Raw genomic sequence first — 5,726 nt, 5'->3', positions numbered from 1 at the left:
TTTTTTTTTTTAAAAAAAAAAAAGACAGGGTTTTTCTATGTAGTCCTGGCTGTCCTGGAACTTGCTCTGAAGACCAGGCTGGCCTCCAGTTCAGAAATCTACCTGCCTCTGCCTCCCAAGTGCTGGGACTAGAGGCGTGTGCTACAATGTCCAGCTACACCTCTTTTATTACTATTATTGGCATTTTAAAACCAGTATTTAAACTGAAGAGACTGTTTTCTTAACTTGATGAAGTTGAAAGTGACTGCTCTGTACGTCATTACCTAACAATGTTGATGCTGTAAGTAAAAGTCTGCTGTTTTCTCTCTGCTAAGTTCATAAGTGCAGTGATCTCCCACTAGCCTGAGTCCAAGGTGTGGCTCTCTCTGGGTGCAGTATGCAGTCATGTGGAGCCTTGCTTTCTAGTGCTGGGAAGATGTCTAATTACTGGCTTCAATAAACATGAATCCAGACTGCTCACAGGTTTTGGTGGCTTTGTTTTTGATAAATCATTCCACTAGGTATCTGTTGCCTTCTGATCATATGGGGGTATATATATGGGTATGTGGCAGTGCAGCCAAAAATGTGTACCTTGGGCTGGTGAGATGGCCCAGTGCCATAAAACTACCACAAAGCGTGACAATCTGAGTTCAGTTCTCAGGATCTATACAGCAGAAGGAGATTGGCCAAGAACACACACAGTAAGATAAATGTACCTCTCTTACTTAAAATCACTAGAAATGGGGGTGCTTAAGAAATGTCTCAGTGGTTAAGTGTACTTACCGCTCCTGTAGCCTCCAGAGACCTGAGTTCATTTCCCAGAACTTCATCAGGCAGTTCACAACTGTTTGTAACTCCAGCTTGGGGGGATCGACAGGTACCCCACACCCATACACAGAATCAGAAATGGTTTTTTCTTTTAAATGGAATTGAGTCTGCCATGTATGTCTGACTGGCCTGGCCCGGAGCTTTTTTTTTTTTTTTTTTTTTGGTTTTTCGAGACAGGGTTTCTCTGTGGCTTTGGAGCCTGTCCTGGAACTAGCTCTTGTAGACCAGGTTGGTCTCGAACTCGCAGAGATCCGCCTGCCTCTGCCTCCCAAGTGCTGGGATTAAAGGCGTGCACCACCACTGCAAGGAGCTTTTTATCTACCAGGCTGACCTCAAATTTATGGCAATCCTCCTACCTCTGCTTCCTAAATATTGGGTTTATAGCATGCCTAGCCAATAATCAGAAATTCTGATAAAAACATTTAAAGCTGGGGAGCTGGAGAGATGGCTCAGAGGTTAAGAGCATTGCCTGCTCTTCCGAAGGTCCTGAGTTCAATTCCCAGTAACCACATGGTGGCTCACAACCATCTGTAATGAGGTCTGGTGCCCTCTTCTGGCCTGCAGACATACACACCGACAGAATATTGTATACATAATAAATAAATAAATTTTAAAAAATTTTTAAAAAAAGCATTTAAAGCTATGCTTTAGTGTGGTTGGCCAGGCAGAGGTTTTGTGGCTTGCCATGTGTTGCTTTCTTATTATGAAGTACACTGAGTGATTTTTCATGTGGTTGGTGTAGGAGTGTTGAGGATTCATAGAAAAACTTTAAAGTGATGTCATAAGCTTTTCACTGATTTATTTATTCAGGTTTTTAAAAAAGATTTATTTTTGCCAGACAGTTATGGCACACACCTTTAATCGCAGCACTTTTACTTGGGATCTCTGAGTTTGAAGCTAACCTGGTGTATAGAACTAGTTCCAGGACAGCCAGGGCTACACAGAGAAACCTTGTCTCGAAAAAATAATAATAATACCTACATGTATTTGGGTGTTTGCCTATGTGTCTGTCTGTGCACCTTAAGTGTGCATGGTGCCTGAAGAGGCCAGAAGAAGGTGTCAGATCTCAAGACTGGAGTTAAAGTTAGGTTGCATGCTGCCATATTGATACTGGGAATTGAGCCTAGGTTCTCTGGAAGAGTATCAGTGATCTTAACTGCTTGCTAAGCCATTTCTCTGGTCCCTGTTACTTACTTTGAGATGGCCTCAGTTTGTAGTCCTGTATGCCTTGAAGCTCACAGAAATTGCTTGCCCCTGCCTGAGTGTTGGGATTAAAGGCATGTCTTGCCGTTCCTGGCCTCACCACTTTTAAAGAAAAGTTTTAGTTTTGTTTTGTGTAATTTGCTTGCATGTGTATATGTTTCTCACCTGTGTCTTGGTGCCAACAGAGGCCAGATAAAGGGTGTTGGATCCCTTAGAATTGGAGTTACAGCCAGTTGTGAGTTACCATGTGGATGTGAACCAAACCCTGGTTCTCTGAAATAGCAACAAGTACTTCTCACTGCTGAACAGTCTTCAGCCTCTCTTTAAGCAGGACACAAATGTGTATAAGGAAGTTGGGTTTGGGTTGGAGCAGTAGCTCATTTCTTAAGACCACACGCTGACTTGGAAAGGATTGGAGTTTGACTCCCAGCATTCATCTCAAGGGCTCACGATCACCTGTAACCTCAGCTCCGGGGGACCCTGACACCTCTCACTTCATGGATACCTGCACTCACATTCACATAATGAAAATAAATGTTAGACCTATTGGCTGTGGTGGTGATCACCTCTAATCCCAGCACTTCGGAGTCAGAGGCAGGCCGATCTCTTGAGTTCCAGGACGACTGGGGCAGCAGTTACACAGAGAAATGCTGTCTCACGCCCCCCATCCCCCACAATAAAATAAACATTAACAGAGAATGTTGGGTTGTCTACATTGAAATACATGAATTCTGGAATGTTTTTTCAAGACAGGGTTTCTCTGTGTAACAGCCCTATTGTCCTGGGACTAGCTCTGTAGACCAGGCTGGCCTCGAACTCACAGAGGCCTGCCTGTCCTTGCCTCCCAAGTGCTGGGATTAAAAGTGTGCCCCACCACTGCCTGGCAGAATTTTTGTTTCTTTAATTTTGGTTTTGTTTTTTGAGATTTTTTTTTTGTTTGCTTGTTTGGTAGCCCTGGCTGTCCTGAAACTAGTTCTTCTGATTAAGCTGGCCTCAAACTCACAGAGATTCACCTGCCTCTGTCTCCTGAATGTTGGGACTAAAGGTGTGTGCCACCACTGCCTGCCATTGTCGTTCTTTTGTTTGTTTTGTTTTTGAGCAGACTAAACAGATTTCTGAGTGAGGGGGTTCAAAGGAGAAATACCTCTGCCACCCTTTGTTTGGGAACATGTCATGAAGCCTAGCTAGCTTCTGTCTCCAGCTCTCTGGTGCTGTGTTCCAGCAAGCCCTACTCACTAATCATGTTTCTGATTATTGAAGTCTTACTAACTTTGCTCCTCAAGTTTTTATTTGAAAAATTACCGACCTGTCAAGCAGTGGTGGTGCATGCCTTTAATCCAAGTACTCAGGAGGCAGAGGCAGGTGAATCTCTGTGGGTCCAAGGCCAGCCTGGTCTACAGAGGAAGTTCCAGGATAGCTACACAGAGTAACCCTGTCTTGAAAAATTGAAAATAAATAAAAAGATCAAAAACCTAAAAAAAGAAAACATAGAAAAGAAATATATTAAACTATGCATATTCTTTTTTGTTTTGTTTTTGGGTTTTGTTAGTTTTGAGATGGTTTCTCTATATAGTCTTGGTCTTCCTGGAACTCACTCTGTATACTAGGCTAGCCTTGAACTCTGAGATCCACCTACCTTGGTCTCCCAAGTGCTGGGATTAAAGGTGAGCGGCACCATGGCTGGGCTCACATACCTTTTATTCACACATCTGTTCTCCTTCCAAGATTAGGTTGACCTGGAGACTCGGCCCTGCTTCCCAAGTTCTAGGATTATTGGCCTGAGTTTTTTCTGGCTTTAACTGTCATATCCACTCGCTTCACCCTCTTTCCTCCAGCTGTCCTTGGTTTATACTCTTGTCCATCTCGTCACGTAGGTTTTAAGGCTAGTGGTATAGTTTACTTTTAAAGAGCTTGCCACCATATACAAAGGCCCTTGGTTCAGCCTCCAGTACTGCACACTGACAAGATTTGGAGAATTTCACCCTTGATTAGATTGATCCAGGCTAACTACAGAACGGGGTGTTTAAACTTTCCACTCATGACCCCTTTATGCTTGAATTTTTAAGAAACAATTCTTTAGTCCAAGCTGTGGTACATACCTGTGGTTCTCACTTGTGATACAGAGAAGGATTTATGTCATCTTTGGCCACACAGTAAGTTCAAGGCCAGGGTGTGAGAATCCCTTCTTAAACAACAGAAAAAAATGGTCTCTTATAATTTCTCATTTATTAAATTAAAAGTAGTTTGCATATTACTAAGATAATGTGCTTTTTTTTTTTTAACCAAAATTGGAAAACTTCACACTTTACACTCCATTTCCTCGTCTTCATAAAGAAGGGGTAAAATACCTTTCCAGTCATGAACAGTAGAGGAGGTTCATGTATGCCTGACATATGGTAGGGTATCAGTGTCCTGAAAGCAGTTCCTCATTAATGTGGTTATAGCCTCCTCTTCTGTAGCCCCACTCTTCATTGAGGGCATTTTGGTTTGTTCTTTAAGGAAATAGAAGGAGTATGCCTCAGCCTTTACCCATGAGTTCCAGTGCATTCCTACAGGATGCAACAATTGCAGCAGGGCTGTGGCAACTGGGAGACAGGAGGAGCAGAGGAAGGTGCAGCTCAGACCCCAGAAAAGAAGGCTGCACCCAGCCAGGCCTGGACCAGTGAGAGAATCTCAAGGTCAGAAGGGAGAAGCTTTGAGGAGTAGCAAGGGTTTGTGAAGCCCTGGTTCTGTGTGGATGGGATCCCAGAGCTGAAGAGATCACATGCTGTGTGAGACAAGAAGTCTTTTAACCTCTTGGTCACAGTTTAGATAGTCGCCTGGCCCACCAAATGTTTCTAACCCTGTTAAATTCCTTTGTGTTCCAAAACTGGTGGCCCCTGCCTATTTTCAGTGTATGAGTACTTTGTCTGCTTGTGTGCATGTGCACCATGTGTGTATCTGGTGCCCACAGAGTCAAAAGAGGGCCTTTGAGCCCCTCGGACTGGAGTTACAGAGAGTTGTGAGCCCCCATGTGGGTGCTGGAAATCTAACCCGGCTCCTCCAGAAGAGCAACAAGTGCTCTTAACTGCTTAGCCAGCTCTCCAGCCCCAACCTAAGCTATTTGAGACCCTGTATAAAAAAATAAATAAATAAATAAAAACCTAAAAAGCATCCTCATCAAGGAAACTTGTCTTTGCAGCAGACACAGACCATGACAGAAAACCACAACCAATCAAAATGCATAGTTAATGGAGCCTAATCTCAGTGGACACATCTACAAAACCTCCTGCACCTAAGGTTCTGGGAACATTTCAGAAGAGGGGGCAGAATGATTTAAAGAACCAGAAGATCAGGGAGTTTGCTGTGAAATTGTGTCTCCAGTAATGTCAGACGCTACACCCATAAAGTCTCACCAACGTGACTTAAAGTGCTTGGGGACAGAACGACATGACACCATGAGGCCTTGGCTCTACACAAACAACTACAGGCAACTAAGGAATGCTGAGAGCAGAGAAATTTCTGCTTTCCCTGGGGAAGAGTGCAGTTGCTTATCCAATACCAAATGGTCAGCCCAGGAAACATACACACAAGTAACATATATGTGTATATACATATATGCATACAATTACAATGATAAAAGAGGCCATAAATTTGAAAGAGCAAGGATTAGTGTATGGCCAGTAGTGGTGGCGCACATCTTTAATCCCAGCACTTAGGAGGCAGAAACAGGTGGA

The sequence above is a fragment of the Microtus pennsylvanicus genome, chromosome 6 (assembly GCF_037038515.1).
Source record: "Microtus pennsylvanicus isolate mMicPen1 chromosome 6, mMicPen1.hap1, whole genome shotgun sequence".
Taxonomy (NCBI): Eukaryota; Metazoa; Chordata; class Mammalia; order Rodentia; family Cricetidae; genus Microtus; species Microtus pennsylvanicus.
This window is presented reverse-complemented; position numbering follows the sequence as displayed.